Source organism: Lucilia cuprina, chromosome 5, assembly GCF_022045245.1.
Source record: "Lucilia cuprina isolate Lc7/37 chromosome 5, ASM2204524v1, whole genome shotgun sequence".
NCBI lineage: Eukaryota > Metazoa > Arthropoda > Insecta > Diptera > Calliphoridae > Lucilia > Lucilia cuprina.
The window spans coordinates 15371552-15392383 of NC_060953.1; positions in this window are offsets into that span (position 1 = coordinate 15371552).

A 20832-nucleotide genomic window follows, 5' to 3' on the forward strand; every position below is an offset into this window, starting at 1 on the left:
GTTAGTTAGTTAGTTAGTTAGTTAGTTAGTTAGTTAGTTAGTTAGTTAGTTAGTTAGTTAGTTAGTTAGTTAGTGAGTTAGTTAGTTAGTTAGTTAGTTAGTTAGTTAAGAAATACATCTAGGCATCTATCGGACGTGTTGTGCGCTCCTTAACCGCCAACTCCGGTCTACGAAAAGTTATTATTAGAGAAATAGCCATACGAATCTATCAATTAAGACTTTGTTTTTACTCACATAGAACAAACTTTGTAAAATCCGAGGTGAATTTTCCTGCACGAATTTGTCATGTTCGTGTGTGTATATATTGAAATCAATCTTTAAAATCAGTAGATGTCTGCGAAATCCAAACCTTGAAATACAGCTATTTGAATAAGCAAAATCGGTTTGTATAGTTCGGCAAAAATATGTATTGTGTACTTATGAAACTTTCTAATATTTTTTTCCCGTAGCGGACCATTATTGTCTATAGTTTCCATTACTTGAACGCATTCGTATTTTATATACATATTATTATATACATTATTATTACAAGGATTTTGCCCGAACCATATAAGGTTCGCTTCATATAATACAATTTCGTTATTAAATGATTACATCCGGATTAAATTCGACATGAGTATGTTCTGTATATATAGGTACATCATTCTATTATCACGTTTTCGAACTGGCCTATTATTATAAATTTTTCTGGACCTAATTAAACAAAAATTTTGACAAGTCCGTTTCGATAGTTCAATGGGTTTAAATAAAAAGTAGCTTGCTTGTGGAGGGTATTTAAGATTCGACTTAGCCGAATATGGCATTATAGCTTGTTTTTATTGACTTTGATTTCATAAGAAACCACATAAGAACAAAATTAAACTTTTTTATTACTGGGGGTGAACGTAAACATTGTTTGACAACATCATTTAGAATTTAAAAAAATCTTCACAGATAGGAATATTTTACATTCTTATTTTATGCAGTTTTATTTTGTAAAAAAAATGTTAACATTATTTCAAGATATAAAAAAAGAATAAACATTTTTTAAAGCGTTTAAAATTTATAAATTTACATTTGTGCTTTGACATAAAATAAGGCGTATGTTTTGTAGGAATTAAATGTTAACCATTTAAGTATCGTTTTATAAATTATTTTTGGCGCGAATTATATGACTGACATGAAATTCTGTTTTAGTTTTTTTTTAGATCCTAGTACATAATAAGACTCTCCAATGAATGTATTTTTCTTTTATGTTCGGAATTAATAAATTTTGCTTGCAATTCTGTTTTTCAGTAAAATCATTTTGTTATAATTTCTTATCTCAAATGTATAGTTTTATAAAAGTAAAACTGTTAAAATAAAATAATAAAATATATAAAACATTTTTCATTTATTGTTGTACCTTTGTCACTATTGTGAAAGCAACAGCCACAGGAAAATATATATCAATTCCTGCCTGAGGTGTTTACGTTACTTTGTTGGCCAAATAAAAAAAACAAACAAACAAACAAACGTTGATGATTTAAGTCAGCGGTAACTACAGTACAACACCAAAAACTACAATCAAGAGGAAATACTTGTTAAGATAAGAATGAAATGAAGGAAAAAATGACAGTTAAAATTAAACAAGTGTAAATGTATAGGCAGGCATGGCCGACAATATGATACCCTACACCAGTGAGTATGTTAAAAATGTGGGCCTATCCTTATAAATTTGGCAGAGGAATTAATGTTTACATCAAAATTATATACATAGAATTTAATCATTATATTAGTGTTTATATGTGAATTTTGATATTGAGGTAATTTTCCGAAGGGGAGTTTGTATAGGAGCTAGGGTCAAATGAAGCTCGATCACTAAAAAATCAGCAATGTCATTAAGACTTCAATAATACTAATTCATGTCGGTTTTTGTTGACAGAATAGAACATTTAACATAATTATGATTCCTAAAGCCCTTTTCGGAGGATATTTACATGGACAAACAGACATACAGAAAGACAGACAAACGGAAGGACGGACAAGCTCAAAAAGTTATTTTAAGCCGATTGGTATACTTTAAGGTGGGGATTGTACCAATATTTAAGGGTGTCATAAACATCAACACAAACGGAAAAAATCCTCCCACTATAGTGGTGTTTGGTATAAAAAGTAAAAAATAACATGCAACATATAATAAAAATTGAACACATATTCATATTAGAGATAACAAGTAAGAAATTACAGTCGGGCGAGGCCGACCAAATAATACCCTACACCTTTTACAAAAATATGATGTGATTTAGTTGCCATAATAAAGCATTTAAGTTGAATTGTACCTTGCCCCAGATATACATACTTAAGCCGTTTATTGTTAAATAAAATTCTAGACATTTAAGTGAAATTTTGATGGGGACTTTTCAAAGGGGCTAAGGACATGTGAGAACCTATTTTTATGAAATTCGTGAGGGTCATCTAGACTAGTATAGAACTTGTTTTTTGCAGTTTTTTGTATTAAACATAATTATAAACTTAAACGTCCTATTCGGCGGGTTCAGTTGTATGAGGACTAGGTGAAATAATGGACCGATGTAAACCATTTTCAACAGGCTTCGTCTATGGTACATTAAAAGATAATGTGCCATTTTATTGAATTATCTTCAAAATTGCGACCTGTAGTTTGATTACAAGGTTTACAAGCCCTATTGAGGGTTCAGGTGAGATAATGGACCGATCTTAACCATTTTCAATAGGCTTCGTTCCTAGGACAATAGAAGATCATGTACCAAATTTCATTGAATTATCTTCAAAATTGCGACCTGTAGATTGATTACAAATTTTTTTATTCACGGACAGACGGACGGATGGACAGACATAGCTAAATCGGCTCAGAAAATATACTTTAAGGTGGGTATAAGAACATCAGCACAAATCCAATAAACCCTCCCCACTAAAGTGGTGTAGGGTATAAAAACATTCAAGTCGTTATTTGAAGAGGACTTCGTATGGAGACTATGATCAAGTTACGCTCGTAAAATAAAATAGAGTTTTGTTTATTTTTGTTGAAATACTAGAACTTTGCATAATTATTAGTTCGCGAGTCGCATTTTGGGAATCGGCTTGTGTGAGGGCTAGATAAAATAATTGTCAGATTTTAACCATTTTCAATAGCGTTTATCCTTGGACTTCGGAAAGAGGCATACGTAACAATTACATGAATACAAAGACAGCCGATATAGCTTAATTGACTCAGGATTTAGTGATTCTGAGCCTTATTTCTATACTTTATGGTGAGTATATGATCAATATTTTTGCGTTTCACAAACATCAGCACAAACGCAATTACCCTCTCTAATTATGTTATAATTATGAAAACATTTTTATTCGAAAGCACACACATATGACAACTTTTCATTTCTATGCTCTTATTTTTCACACCTGATTTATTAATATACATTTAAATGCACGTTGTATATACGAAAACTTAATTTGTAGTTTATATTCAGAATCAATTCTTGGACAATGTTTGAAATGTTTTCTTTGTTGCCTGTAGGTATGTTTACTTTCTCACGCACTCAAACCGCACACCATAACTCATGTGTGTGCACCCACCACATACATGTACATATTTATGTACTTTTACTTTATAACCACAAACATAAATCAAATTTGTATTTGTTTTACCACAATAAAGTTTCTATGAATGGTAACACATTTACTCTATCTTACTAATATTTTCAAACACACACTTTCGTATATAATGAATTATGATTGTGTTAGTTATCATATCCACAATAACATTATTATAGAGAGGTGTAGGTAGTTATTTATCAAAAGAAAATACAAATTTGTATTTGTATTTTTAGAAATTTAATGGAAAATTTAAGCTCTTAACAACAAAATTCGCTGGAATTTTGATAAGTTAATTTTGCTTAAGAATCTTAAGAATTTGTAGAGATTTATATCGGTAATGAAACAACTTAATTTACGTTTCTACATATTCTCATTTCCTGAAATCTTGAGTTGGGTACTGCCTCAAAATCGTTCTCGAATATCACTCAACAACACTTTTTATGTAAATCGGAAATAAGAAATCTAGACCAGAGATACAAGCCGAAACGACTCAAATGGGCGGCGGCTAGCCGCCGGTAATATTTTGCAAGCCGCGCCGCCGCCGATTTCTTTCGGCTTAAAAACTTAGCCGGCTTAAACGTAGCCGCTGATAGAGATTGGAATCGCACATGTATTTCGGAAAATAATTTGACCAATTTGAACGGAGTTGCCACTATTTTAAATTCTTATAGCAAATTGAAAAAAGTTGCCACACAATATTGGGCTAATACTAAAATAGTGAGAACTACTTTAAATGTCCATTTTCTGAAGAAATGACTTATTTAGAGACAGGTTTCCATATAACAGACTATTATACAGAGATTTTCCAATATAATAAACGTTTATAAGGTCAATTTCTGAAGAAAAAGGTAAATTGAGCCGACAATTTAGCCACCGCCGATATTTTCTATGAAAAACATGAAAAATCTTAATGTTTAATTTTAGTATGACTTATACAAAAAATATTTTCAAAATTTTTGGCTTTTCTTCTCAAGTTTTTTTTTTATGTAATTTACATGTAACGCTAAAAACAGACATACAACGACAGTGTATGTTTCTGAACAAAATTATCACAGGCAACACTACACCATTTACATAAAAACTAAGGCATTTTCTTAAATCTGTTTTAACTAAATAACTTGGAAACTGTAGACTGACACGTCTTCGTCAGTATCGCAAAATCACATAAAGTTAATTATATTTGATTTGCGTGATTAAAAATTGCTACCAGAATTGGTGTAGTCACTTGCCGGTGCCAAAAAATAAGGGAACACGAATACCCACAAGATAAAGTACATAAAACAATTTTAAAGGCTACGTGATTACGTATATTATACGAAAAATATCTATTTAGAATATGTATTCAACACGTAACCGAAATTCCATACACGTGTACATGGAGCAGTTCGACAAAGAGTCAATGCATAGGAAAAAGAAAAAGACAGTAATTTCCACTAATAGTTAACCACCTGGATGATTGTAATTTGTATGTTTGGGGTCATTCATCACAAATGTACATTTTGTAATCGAGAATGAAGATAAACAATACCTTTAGTGTCCCCTTTGTAAGCAAGAGCGGAGGTAATTTTCTCTTTACTGTCTCCAAGTAATCTAGAGATTAGACTTTTAAAAGTTGTTTTCGTTTTATTGAAATATCGAAAGTAGTTATTTTACCCATCTTTTGGAGAAATGATTGTTACTTTCTACTAATATGCCACCATCTGGTTGACTCAATTTAATATCTTTCGGGTCAATCGTCACATTGATGTCCCATAGTATTCTAGAGAGTAGACACTTTTTTAATTTTTAAGCTTTATTTACATTAATATCTTACCACCTGTTGGCTACAATTCACATGTTTTAGGCCATTCATCAAGAATAAAAGAAAATCGTCATTATTCTAGAACACGTCCATGTCCTAGATTTATAGCAAGAAAAGTAGCGCCAGATAAAAAGCTAGTAATGTGACTGAATTCCAATAACCCATTTGGAAATAACCATCCTTTGACTATTTTTGATCGTCTTTTGACTGTCTCTTTGTAGGTATAGATTGACTTCCTCGTAGGACAAGCCCATGTTAAAATGATTGGTCACCTGGGTAGTCAGGTGGCTAGGGGCCACCACAAGTGGTAGGTTAAGTGGTCAGTGCGGACTGTCCCGTCGAACTGCTGGCTGGTTTACAAAACGCATTATCCTAGAACACGTCCATGTCTAGTTTTAGAGCAAGAAAAGTAGCGCCAGTTAAAAAGCTAGTAATGTGACTGACTTCCAATAACCCATTTGGAGATTACCATCCTTTGACTATTTTTGATCGTCTTTTGACTGTCTCTTTATAGGGTATAGATTGACGATTGACTTCCTCGTAGGACAAGCCCATGTTAAAATGATTGGTCACCTGGGTAGTCAGGTGGCTAGGGGCCACCACAAGTGGTAGGATCAGTGGTCAGTTCGGGGGGGTTACAAAACGCATATACATACATACATTTGTACATAAACTTCCAAAATGTAACCGAACATGTGAAAACGTAATTCATATATTGCAATGTTGCAAAAGACGTCAATAATGGCTGCTACCACTCTAGCATATGAGAAACTTTTTACTGAACTGTAAAAAACAATATATATTAGGAATTTATATTTAAAATCTGCACATACGATATTTCGCTTATAAGGTTTATAATTCAAACATTGTGAGTGTTATGATCCTGAAAAATAATAAATGTTGTATGTTAGTGTAACAGACAGAATTTTGTTGTTCCTTTGTTTCACTGTTTGTTTAAGGTAAAAAAAACTGTTGCTGTGGTTAGCACGTTGATCATTTATTTATAACTCATTATTTGGTTTATAACTCAAACGTTGTGAGTGTTATGATCCCAAAAGAGATTTTCCCTACTCTATCCCTTTCCAAAGAAAGTAACTCGCATAACTAACTAACTAACTAACTAACTAACTAATAACCTAACTAAGTTCATTTACATCAACTTTATCAAAATATGTATATCAAAAAACCCTATGGTGCTCCAGAATATTGCAAAGTATGAAGTCCAATTACTTCATACTTCATTTACCTTTTTTAGTTGTCCCATAAATCAGCATTACAATTTCACTATTTCTTATCAATAACTATTTGTGTATGTGTTAAATTTACAAAATTTAAATTCATAAAAAACTTTGAATAATTCCTCGTTCTCATTTCCATAAACTGATAAAAATAAATAAATTTACTTTTATGCAGGAAACAGGAAATTTAATGTTTTTTTGTAACGAACATGAACAGAAATAAAATCTGTCTGTATTATATACAGACCTACCTGTGTACTGTGCCATTGCAGTGTTTTATGATAAAAGGAGAGAGTAATGTTTTCACTTAAAAGAAATTGTAAAAACATTTGATGAAAATGATAATAAAAATGTTTGAAAAAAATGTAAATATAAACAATATTAATTATTTGCTTGATATTTGTGAGGTTATCATTTGAATTAATTATTTATATCTGCTTAATTAATGAATTTTTGAATTACATCAGATACCATTTGTGTATATCTGATATTTTGATGGGTCGATTCTTGGGAATGAGAATCCTCAACAGAATTCAAATTTTTTCCATAAAAATTACCTAACACTTAATAATAATGTATACCCCTTATTTATTTCATTGTTTATTATTTTTTGTAAAATATACTGTATATAAACAACTGTATATGTAATACAAACTTATTAATTACTCTACATTCTGAGGTACTAAAAAATAAAAGTTTTTAATCTTCTAAAACTAAAAAGAAAAGTAAAAACAATTTATTGTTTTCAACTATAGAGGCATACAACTGTTTCAACTCGTTTTAAACTTCATTGCTTGTTAATAAACCGCAAAATATATTACGTTGGATTTTTAAATTTCAAACTATTATTTTTAACTTTGTTTAATTTTATATGTTTGTTTGTGTTGCTTACAGTTAAATTTTGTGAAATATAAACAATTTATAGAAATATTAATAAAATGTTTTTTGTTTTGAGGTAACGTATAAGTGTTGCCGAATTGATGTTAATTAAATAATAAGTATACGCACTAGGGCTATGTTTGTTTCTATTGAAAAAAGTGTTTTAATTTATGTAAAAATTATCATTAATTTTTGCATTTCGTTGTACTGAAAACATTTTGATTTTTATTTGGATGTAGAAAGTGCAATATATAAATGAAAAAAATCACCACTATACACACACTATTTGTAATTCTTCAAAGAAATTGCACTGAAAAAAAATATTTGGCTATTTTCAATTTTGAATATTAAATTGCACTACTATAAATTGTACATATTTATAAATAAAATATAATTAATGGACATAAGAATGACAATATTTTCACATAGAAAGAACATTTCAAATTAAATTGTACAAAAAAAAGTATCAAATAAGAATGATATTATTTATTATTAATTATTGTGCATTCTAGAAAATTATTTAGGGTGTATGTTGTTTTTGTAAATTATGCTCTTGTTTTTGAAGTTGTGTTTTTGTTTTTTTTTTTCAAATTGCGTTTGAAATTTCTAAAACAAAGCGACATCAACCTGCTTTGTGGAATGCTGCCAAGCAATTAAATTCGTATTCAGAACAATACTAGCGCCGACGTCTGGTTTATATACAATGAAGTTGAGAAACATAACAAGTACATGTAAGATACAATAACTTGTTTAATAATAACATTTTTATTTAACAGCATCTATCATCAACAATTTTTAACAATAACGATCCAGTTCAGTTCTTTCGTCTGCCAAACAGAAGGACAGTTTGTCTATCTGTCTGTATTTAAGTCTGTTTTTAGGACGATAGCGTTCACAATAAAAGAGAATGGGAAAAATCGCTAGTGCTACATAATCAACGAGATTGTGTCTGTTTGAATACAATACAATACACATATATCTTCAATTTCTCATAAGTTAGCTGTTTGCCACCAAAAAGTATAGGCCCTCTAAAGAAATAACTTAAACTCCCAAAACGCCAAAAAGCCCATAGTTGGTTAGTTAGCTAATTAGTCAGTTAGTAAGTTAGTTAGTTAGTTAGTTAGTTAGTTAGTTAGTAAGTTAGTTAGTTAGTTAGTTAGTTAGTTAGTTAGTTAGTTAGTTAGTTAGTTAGTTAGTTAGGTAGGTAGTTAGTTAGGTAGTTAGTTAGTTAGTTATTTAGTTGTTTAGTTAGTTAGGTAGTTAGTTAGTTAGTTAGTTAGTTAGTTAGTTAGTTAGTTAGTTAGTTAGTTAGTTAGTTAGTTAGTTAGTTAGTTAGTTAGTTAGTTAGTTATTTAGTTGTTTAGTTGGTTAGGTAGTTAGTTAGTTAGTTAGTTAGTTAGTTAGTTAGTTAGTTAGTTAGTTAGTTAGTTAGTTAGTTAGTTAGTTAGTTAGTTAGTTAGTTAGTTAGTTAGTTAGGTAGGTAGGTAGTTAGTCAGTTAGTTAGTTAGTTAGTTAATTAGTTAGTTCTTTTGTTTGTAAGATAGTTAGTTAGTTTGTTAGTCGAACCTGTTAGCTCATTAGATGTTGATAACGATCCATTTTAAGTAAACACTGACACTTTGATATATTACTTTTATTTAATAAACCTATTTATAAACAAGTAAGAAATTATAGACGGACGAGGCAGACCATATAATACCCTTCACTAGTTACAAAAAATTAAATGTGATTTAGTTTTCATAATAAAACAATTAAGTTGAATTGTTGGCTCAGACCTGTAGTTTGATTACAAGGTTTACATGGGCGGAAGGACAGACAGACGGACATAGCCAAAGCGACTCAGAAAACAATTCCCCACAAAAGTTTACACACTGTTCAGTTTACAACATACATAGTTTATATATTAACTGCCAGTAGTTTATGCCAATTTTCATGTCAATTTTAATTTCCTAGACTTTTAATTTTAAACACAAAATTTAATAAAATATTTTACAGATCTGTATATTACACACAATCATTTTCCCAGTGAACAATGATGCTTTTTGATAAAGGGTGTGGGTGCATAAAATGTAAAAATCTGCATATGTATAATCTAATTTTAGTAGAAAAGCTGAAACAATTGAGCAAGTGGTAAATTGTTTCCTAAATATATTTAGTTTGCACTAACTAGTCATGCCTTCCTCTATTCCTTTAATCCATACATAAACGTACATATATATGTATATAAGGTAACATCTATGGAATTTTTTAAGTCCGCAATTATTTTGGTCATTGCCTGTGTCAAAAGTTAAAAAGGATTCCACATCTTTTACATACTGTCATATAAGTTCATGTTTCATATTTTATTTTATAAAAAGTTTTTATTAAGTAAAATTACTTTCACATTTTTGCATAAACAAAATAATTTACAAAATATTACAACTTTTTGGCAAATAAATATATAGAGAACAACTGAGAATTTATAGTTGGACATGTCCGACCATATGACATCCCACAATATTACTTTTTAATAAAAAAACATTTTATCTTAATTACAAAATATTTTAAAAATTTTTTGAAAAATAAAATAGATTTTTTATCTTATAAATGTTTTCATTAAAGTCATTTATGCATAATTTAAAGTGATATTAGTGTTTATAAGTGTGTTTTGACATGCAGATCATCTTCAGATGGAGATTTTGTATGGAGGGCCCCAACAATACAAAAACTGGAAGTATTAACCAACGGTATCCGATATTTGGGAATACGATTGTATGGAGAATAGGCGGAATAATTGACCGATTTTAACTATTTGGGATTGATCCTTAAGAGAAGTACATGTGCAAAATTTCATCAAATTATCTTGCATATTGCGACCAGTAGCGAGCGCACGAGGCTTGCATGGACACACAGACGGGTAGACAGACGGACACAGCAAAAACGGCTCAGAAGGCGATAAAAGCAGATTATTTGCAAATTTCTTAAAAACTTATTTATATTTATTATGGACCATGCAAATAATTTCCAAGTTCATTAAATTTAAAAGAATTTAATGTCATTCATTTCTAGTAAAGGAGATATAGTTAAAGTTTGATTTTAAATTTCAGGAAGAAGATTAATAAAGAAAAGATAAGCATTCAAAGGTTTCATTAATATATATTTATGTAATGCAATCCGTTGCAAGATTCAATGTGTCCAAATTCGATACCAAACTATTCCAGATTCTAATTCGTAAAATGTCTTATTTATATTCTTTAAATATGCATGTATTTCACTTTTCTATAATTTAATATGTTGTACATTTTGACATCCTACTATCAAATGTTATATTCTAATATACGTACGTATGTATGAGCATTTATGTCAGCTTCAAAATACTGCTGCATTTATATGATGATTTATGTATTTGTGTGTTAGCGAAACATCTATGTGGTAAACAATTTCTATAACAATCACTTTGCATCCATCACATCTAATGCATATAAATGACGTATTGCAATGAACATGGAACAGCCATGATATTTAATGTAAATAAATAGAAATAAAATTGTATAGTGAAACCGTAACTGTTATTTGTATGTATTTCATTTTTGAAAAAAAAAAACTAAATAAACAAATAACTATAAATTGCATTTGTTTCTGAGTAAGCACTGCGAATATGTATAGGTATTGATACTATAGTGAATTGATAAGTCTTGGGCACATTCTTAAGATACGTATTGAATCGATGTTCGATACTGTGCTTTGAAAATTATGAATATAATTTTGCAAATTCTTTCGTCAAAGTCCGACTGCGTTTCCAAATTCCTTAGAATTTTAATTTTCCATCTAAAATTTGGTATAAATTGGAACATAGATTGAATGCAATTGAAACAATTTAGTAATAGGTTTCTTTTGTTTATAAAAGAGAAAACTTAAGATTGAATGTTAAAATAGGTTTTAATGAGTGAAATATCTAGCATCATTTCCAGTCCACAATTTTGATCTAATTACTGTTTAAGAGTATTTTTGATCCACAACTTTTTGAGATTCGAAGGCATATTATTTTCGACAAAAATATATTAATCAAATTGTTTGACAATATTTTTGTACATTTCGTAATTTTTTAGATTATTTTAAAATTTTGCATATAAATTTTATAGTGCATGCATCTTGTATACCAGATATTTAATTGCTTTTAATTAAATACCATTTTTTGGAATAGTTGCCGAAAGTGGTTAGGTTATCACTGGTTAGCCTATTTTGGCTTTAATTGTGTCCATGTTGATCTCTTTGTAAAAACACATGTAAAAAGAGTCTAAAACAGAGATAATAGCAAAGAGAAAGAGAGGATGAGAGGAAGATTGTTGAGAAAGAGAAGACAAGGACAACTGCCATGGTTCACACCCATTTTGACAAAATTTATAAACCCCAAAAGAAATTTTAATTGAATATTTAACAATACTTATAGATCGCCAAAATTGGCCGATCTAAGCGTCTGAAATCGGATCTCCGCTAGAGCAGGACAATTGCAAAGAAGATGAGTAATAGTCTCTTCTTCATCCTCATTTTGAAACTCTACATTGTTACCAAATTTACAGTGGCCAGTGATAATAGATATCAGTTATTTGGATCTGTGTCGATCCATTTGTGGCCACAGCGGATTAGATGTGGAGCATGTGTGTGAAAGTAGTAGAATATCGCAAAACTGATATATTTCAGTTCTGTTAAACATCGTGCCAGCTCTTGCGAAGGTGTCAGCAATACTATTGCCATATGAAATCTCGTGTCCCTTTACACAAACTAATGGTAATGTTCGAATGTCTCGCCATCTTATTGAGAGACGTCCGGCATTCATTTACAATTCTGGATGTGGAAAACACACCAATAAGGGATTTAAAAGCAGCTAGACTATCGGTATAAATTATAATATCCCTGTTAGATATACGATAGTACCTTAGCCAATTTAACGCTCTCTTTATCGCTGATTTTTTAGTCTGAAGGATATTACATTAATCGTTAAGTTGAAAGGAGATTTTCGTTCCAAATTCCTCAATCAAAATGCCACAACTAACTCCTTTCGTCGTCTTGAATCCTTTTGTGTATACCCGGAAATAATTATGGTGAAAGGAGAAATTCTTACGATTACGAAGAGATCGGAATATCGGAACTTTTTACCTAGATTCGGTACATGAATATAATAAACAACAGTATACTGATTTTTCGGTATAAGCATGGTCTATGGAGCTGTGTTTCCTCTTGCCAGTTATACTCAATCTGGCCGCAGTTATCATAGTCAATTGCCTGGCTAAAAGGTCGACCGAGAGCCACTTGAGCATAGAGAGCAGCGCCTTTGGGGAAGTCGTTCTGAGAGCGCCGGTGATTAGAAGCGCAGTAGATAGAGACAATTTTACATCTATAGATTTAAGATCTGAAATAATAATAGATTTCATGAAAAAAATAAATTTATTATCTCAAAGACTTTTCAATGCAATAGTGAAAATGTACATATGCATGTGCATTTATAAAATTTATATATGCAATATTTTGTATCAAATCAATAAATATCTAGTGCATCAAAAAACGCTGATTGCCACAAGCGTAACAACACGGAGATGCATTAAAGTTCAATATTTGAGAGCAATGTTGATGATGATAGTATTTGAATTGTACTTATACATACATATACATATTCATCTATACATATAAATACATATATGGAAATATTGCATTTGTAAATTATACCAAAAAGTTTTGTGTCTACATAATTTTACTTGTATTGAGAATAAATGTATAATCCTTCAATTATACTTGGCTTAACAAATATAAATTTCAAGTAAAAGTTTTCTCTAGTTAGACTATAAGTAGCATTTAATTTAGCAACATTGACTAGCCTTTTATCAAATTTTGTGGAATAAATGAATTGACTTTTAATTATTTGTTTGGAATTATTTGTAATAATTTGTAATTATTTTTGAGGATTTCTTGTGTAAATGTGTTGTGGGATGAATGATTTAAAATTTTAAGAAACATTATTTAAAAGATATTTATTTTGAAACTTAACACAATATTCAGTGTTTCAAATGGAAATTTTATTTATTTATTTATTTGTAAGGGGCTATTTAGAGAATATTGATTACAACAATATGTTTCAATTCAGAATTTTAGTTTACTTTATTTGAAACTAGATATATATAGTTACCTAAATAAATTTCATTTAACACAATTTAATTTAATTCCAAGTTAATATAATTAAATAACATTTACTAGTACTTAGTTTCATTTTATATTAGGTACAATTTCGCATACATGTGCATACTTTTCACATTTCAAATCACAACCCCCCCCCACCCCCAACCGATACCACAATTAGTGTGGCAACAGTTGGTTTAATTTATTTACAGCTAAAAGTGTTGAATAGGGCTTATAATTATAAACTAGAGCAAACATACACATACAATTGCGTTGCTAAAATACTTACTTACACAAACAGTAAAACCTTAGAATATAATTAGTGTTGGAAAATTAGATAGTAATGAGAAAGTTGTAGTTGTTAGAGTACGGTAGAAAAAGTTTTGACTGTTGTGTTATACAGTACATACATACATATGTAAATAAGCGAAAACTAAAATTTTTGGTAACATTGAAAATGCTTATTGTTTTACATGGTAGAATTAACTCATTATACCCTACACCACTTTAGTTGGGAGGGTATTATACGTTTGTGCTAATGTTTGTAACACACAAAAATATTGGTCCAATATCCACCTTAAGTTATACCGATCGATTCATAATCATTTTCTGAGTCGATTAAGACATGTCCGTCCATCCATCCGTCTGTCCGGCTGAATGGCTGGCTATCCATGTAAATTTTGTGAGCAAGGTACAGGCCGCAATTTTCAAAATAATTTGATGAAATCTAGGACAAGCCTGTTTTTTTGCTTGTAAAAACCAAGTCGCTTACGTCCATTTTGCAAAAAGGGCTCGATAAGAAAGAAATGTTCGTTCGTATTAAGAGGAACAGGCAGAATTTATTTTTTGACAATAAATTTGAAACTAATGTTTTAAAATAAATGCATTGTTTTTAAAAATAAATCGTAATAAATATTCATAATATAGCCTCCGGTAATTTAGAGGTTAGTATTCTTGTCTAGTAGACCGGAGGTGGTGTGTTCGATTCCCACCTGTGGCACCGGTTAAGGAGCACACAATGGGCCCGATAGAGGCCTAGGTGTATTTTTTCGGATTTGATATTAATATGTACATCCTCCTTTCAAACTAACTAACTAAATATTCATAATTGATGTATGTTAAATAGGAAGTTCGGGACTATCCTTCCAAACAGCTGGGTACACATAAGATTTGAACACAAAAGTATCCATAGATGAATACGACAACATCAACAGCAATAAAAAAACAACTACAGCAGCATTAGCGTGAGCAAAAATGAAGACAACAACAACACTTGGACATATATTGTAAGTAATAAATTATAAATGTTATGACAAGTTACTTTACCTAAAGTCTGCAGATGTTGTTGACAAAGTTATGAAACTTTTATGTAGTATTTGCCAACATTTTTCTGTTCTAAATTCATATCTTGTTGGAATTTTTGTTCGTATTTTAGAACATTCCCTTTTTTTAAGTTATTTATTGTGTAGTATTAGAAAGGTTAATTGCTCAATTTACAAAACTCTGAAAGCAATTTAAAGTTTTAAATTTAATTTTATCAATATAAATAAGTATTGTCTTCGTCAGTTATTATGTTCAAATTTTTAAAAGAAAATTCTTACTCTTTGCTTACGAGCTTTACTTACTCATGATTCCCTATCTAAACTCTTCGTAGTCAAGGCAAATAGGAAATATTCAAATTTTAATTCACAGCTATAATTAAAATAGCTTAATTTTCTATTTTATTCAAATTATTATCTTTTTAAAGCCTTCTTATAATATCAAAAAATTTTGCATTACAAAACTCTTCATTCATTACATTTTGTTGTTCTTAACGAAACAAAAAGAAAAGTACAAATAATTAAAATGCATTTAAACTGGTGATGTTAATTATCCTTACAGTAGAAAAATATTTAAATATGCTAAACCTTAGTGTTAAAGTTTCCATGAAATGTAGCTCAGAAACTATTTTTCTATTCTCCCTTGTCGCCGACATTTAGCTTGTTTCTATTATTGTATTCATTATAAACAATGAAATTATTGTAGATTTTTTAAACGACTCTTATTTTCCTTTGCTTGCATTTCCTGTTTTTTTGTTCTCTATATGTATGTGTATATTAATTTTTTTATTTTTTCTACTTCTTATTTTAAGCTCTGCTACTTTTTATAATACAACTTAATAATTTTGTATATTTTTCTACAATTAATACAGCTGCAATACATATTACGCGAGTTAGCAAAATGTAAAAAAATAACATTAGCATTTAATATGAAAACAAGTAGGAAAGTATAGTCGGGCATGAGCGACAATGAATATATTTAAAAATTTTTATTTTTCATAAAGAAACTTTTATGTTGAATTTTACTTTAATTCTAAAGTATCTAAGCAATTTATTGATATAAAGTAAAATTTTCTAAATCAGGCTTTATAAAAAAGTATATATAAAACTTATGTGTGCCAATATTTAGAGAGATAATAATAAATTTGATGTAATTATGGCATAAAAAGCCAAAATCAGAAGTTACGGTTGTATGGGGGCTAGGTGAAATAATGGACCGATTTCAATAATTTTCAATAGGCTTCGTCCTTATGCCAAAAAAGATGCTTGGTTCAAAATTTATCATATTATCTTGAAAATTGCGGATTGTACCTTCAGCAAAAGATTTACATGACAGCCAGCCAGCCGGACAGACGGACGATGATTCTGAATCGATCGGTATTCTTTAAGGTGGGTATTCGACCAATATTTTTGTGTGTTTTACAAACATCAGCACAAACGTATAATACCCTCCCCACTATAATGGTGTAGGGTATAAATACAAAAAATGCAGAACTTTTTTATCAACACATTAAATTCTAAATAAAACTTTTAACCCATGTTGAGATGACGCTTATTGCGAGGAAGCTAGTTTTGATTTAGTAATAATAATTTTAATAAATTTTAATAAATTTGCTTAACGTCTCAAGAATTAATGAGTTATTTCCAAAAACGATTCAACTAAAATGCACACTGTGTACTAAATCGTAGTGGTAGCGTATGATTATTATTTAATTAAATAAATGTTAATAATACGTAGCGTGGTCCTATGATTCATTGTAGGTATGAGTGTATAAGAGTTTAGATTTTCCTTTTTTAAAGGAATTTTGTTATGATTCTTTGATACTAAGTAAGTACTGGAAATGTTATTAATGTTTCGCAAAGGGTTATATCAATAAAAGCAATTGATTTATATAAGCGGGTTAAAATGACATGCAATATAGACATAAACATAAAAAAATTCTAAAGAACAACAAATTACAGCAACCAAATAATGTTTATGCACTAATATTTATTATGTTGTTCACAATGAAAAATATAGATATTATATAGGATAAAATCATAATGAAAATACTATTTTAATTGTTACAAAGTATTAAGCAAGAATATAAAGTTGACTAAGACAAAGTATTTCGTTTGTTGGTTGGCGCCTGTTACTTTTTTCTAAATGTTTCTTATGAATTATACTCAAGGAAACAGAAATTTATGGAAAATTGAAAAATTTTAAAGAATTATTATTTTAAAAGATAACAGTAAAAAATTTCCTTTAATTTAACCAACAACATCACCAACATTTCTATTTTCTCGACTAATTTTAACTTTCATTTTAAAATCAATCATTTATTATGTCATGGTATGACTTTAATAATAGGTAAAAGAAAAAAGTCATTTAAACTCATACAAGAAACTTTAGTAAAACCGAATAAACATAACAAGCGTTAATCTTTATTCACACCAAGTAATCAGTGTAAATGGCAACATTCATTCTCAGAAGTAGTTTGTCATTAATTAATAGTGATTTTATTGATGGTTACAAGAGCAAGAAACTAAAATGTCATTTCACTTAAAAGAACTCTGGTACTGGTAGATGCAGAGATTTAATAAAAAAGTGGATAATTAAAGAATTTTGTTACTGGTAGATGCAGATATTTAATAGAAGAATGTGGAAAATTAAAGAATTATGTGGAAATTAAGGAAAATAATTGTTCTGAACTTATTTATGAATGTTTCAATAAGAATTCAAAGCTTTGTTTTGTCAAGTTTTTGGATTTTATTCAAAATAATTGTTTTTTCATTATTTCTACAATAGGTATAATAAATTAGACAAAACCTTGTTATTATCTAACGATCTTTACAATATTTGTTTTATTTTGAAATTATTCTTATTTATTATTTAAGGCCAGAACTGGTTTATTTGGTTACATATATATCCCCTTATTCACAAACAAAATGCATATTTTATAAACAGTTTATAAAATTGATTTTATATGGAAATTTTGTTTTATAAACCTTTTTTATGTCTGTCCTTCAACTTTAACAGATGGGATCTCAGAACTTACTACCAACTGCAACAGATTGTTCAAAAAATATATTCTTAGGAAAAAAATGGTATGTAAATGGTTTCATTGTAAGTTTAGATGAAATTTTCAAAAAAAAAAAATCATTTTATTGTTCTGTGAAGATAACTTAAAGAATAGAGAAAATATGGCAGATTTTAGGCCTTTATTTTAAAATTGATAGAATGGACTTTTAGATGGCATACAACATTTTCTAAATAAAGTTTTCTTTATAAAATCACAAAAAGGATCAAAAAGGAGACTTCCGAATCATCAGTACTCGATGTCTAAAATCTCAGTTCAATCCTTTGGAAATGCGTTAAACATTATTCGACCTGTGTTCCTAAACAATCAACAGGCTACAAACTGTGTACGATGGAAACGTTAAATAACCCAATGTAAAGTTACTTTATACTTATAATGTTGGTAAATAATAAATTTAACTGTGGCATCAGGAACAGAAACTCAAACAATACATAACTACTAAGCATATGTACACACTATTTAACATTTTTACAAATAACCCCAGGGACAGTGCAGTATTTTACCTTCAAACTGTTATGCTACTAACATGTTGCAACAGATGTTGTTGCAAATTTCTAACAATAGTATTTCGGATTAAATTAAAAAACTAGAATGAATGTATAGTTGGACATTGTCGACTATGTGATTCCCTACACCATTCAGTATGTTAAAAAAGTTGATAATTTTTAAAAAAATAAAGCATTTAATTTGTTCTTTAACCGTATTGTGGAATATTTTGACAAATTACTGACAAAAAATAGATTTTCTACCAGAGGGCTCATAGGGGAGTATGGTAGGGTAGATGAATTTAAGTAAACTTCATAGTTATTTAAATAGATTTTAATAGTTTTATTAGAAATTATAAGTGAATTTTGACCTTCAAGAGATTTTTTTAAAGGGGAGTTTGTATGGGGGCTAGGGTCAAATGAGGCCCAATCATTATAAAAATTATTAGTGTTTTTTATCGTTCTATAAAACTAAGTTTTGCAGATTTTTGCTGCCATAATAGAACATTTAACGTAATAATGAGACTAAAGGCCCGATTCGGGGGATACGGTTGTATGAGGGCCAGGCAAAATAATGGACCTATTTCAACCATCTTCAATAGTGATCGTCCTTGAACCAAGTAAAGAGTATGTGTCAACATGGACACAGAGAGAGAGACAGACAGACAGACAGACGGACGGACAAACGGACATAGCTAAATCGACTCAGAATTTGAAAAGGACTCAGAATATATATATTTTGTTGGGTCTCAGATGAACATTTCTTAGTATTTCATAGGGACTAACAAAAATTTAAGTTTTTTTTAACCATTACTGAAATTGGCAACTCTGTTCACAACGGATGTCATGTGAAAAAATTATTTTCTTTACGATTTATATTTTAATTTGTTTTTCGTGTTTTAGAAAAAGTTAAATTTTTCAATTAAACCAAAATTTATGTTTTATTATGTACTTATTCTCTTGTTGAGTTGTTTGTTATATTTAACTCAAAGCATTATTAATCAATCTCAGTCAAAGAGAAAATTAATCTTAAGTTTTTTAATAAACAATTTAAAGAACTCGGAACATACATGTTTTAAATAATATTTAGCAAAGCTGAAGTGTTGGGAATAAAAAAATTAAAGAAGAATAAGTTTCGAACTTTAAATTTAAAATTTGTGTATATTGTTATCAATATAAAGTTAAATAGTATGAAATTTATTTTATTGTACAAATTTTAATTTAAAATTTACTAATATGTTTCCCCTAACATTTCTAGAAGATAAGATATGTTTTGTGTGGGAATAATATTTATTTTCTTTAATCCTTAAGAGTTCTTTTTTGGTAACAAATACTCTTCTTCTTTATCGTACATACTTGTGCATTTCCGTATCCGTTTTGTTTGTGTGTTCATTTGTTGTGTAGTTGAGTAAAGAAAAATGACAAATTGCAATTTTCAAAAGTTTTACAAACATGACAATGGAATTAAAACTGCTAAAATCGGTTGTGTTTGTGTTGTCCACAGCTTAACAAAGGGTAAAACTTGCACAAGAACAAAAAAGTTCTAGGGACGCTATTACTTCTTTTATAAAAACGGATGTGGTGTTTTTTTAAGATTTTAAAGTCTTTGAATAGTGCATACTATTGTATTTTCCCAATTGTTATCAAAATACAAATTTGCATTTGATTTTTTATCACAAATCGAATCGCACAAAAGAAAATAGAACTGGAGAATGTTAGAAAACTTTATAACACCTAGAACGCTATCGTTTCTGCTATTTGCTCTTTTACAAGGTAATAAATTGCATATCTATAAAGACACAGTTAAGTCCAATTTTATAGGTTCCCACTTACTTCTAGCTATATATGCATAATTCCATATTTTTAGGTTCAATATTATAGAAAATTCAGAAAGTTTCATTCTATATATTTTTATTCAATCAGGATGCTGCGTGTATGCATAAAAACCTAAAAGTACCAGTAATAAAATGAAAACTTTTAAAAAATCTTTTGCTGCAAATTTGCATTAACTTAAAGCTCTTAATGTTTAATTTTAAGTTCTTGGGTTCAATGTTACATATCTCTCTCCACGTACGTATAATTTCATGTTTCTAGGTTAAATATTATAGAAAATTTAACAAGTTAGAGTGCTATATTCGGCTGTGCCGAATCTTAAATACCCTCCACCAGCTACTTTTTTGTTACTAATTTTCTAATTGGTCAAATATTTGTAAAAATAAGTTTTCTCATGTCTTTAATAGAAAAAATCCAAAAAGTTAAATCTATTACAATTCCAAGATTTATTGA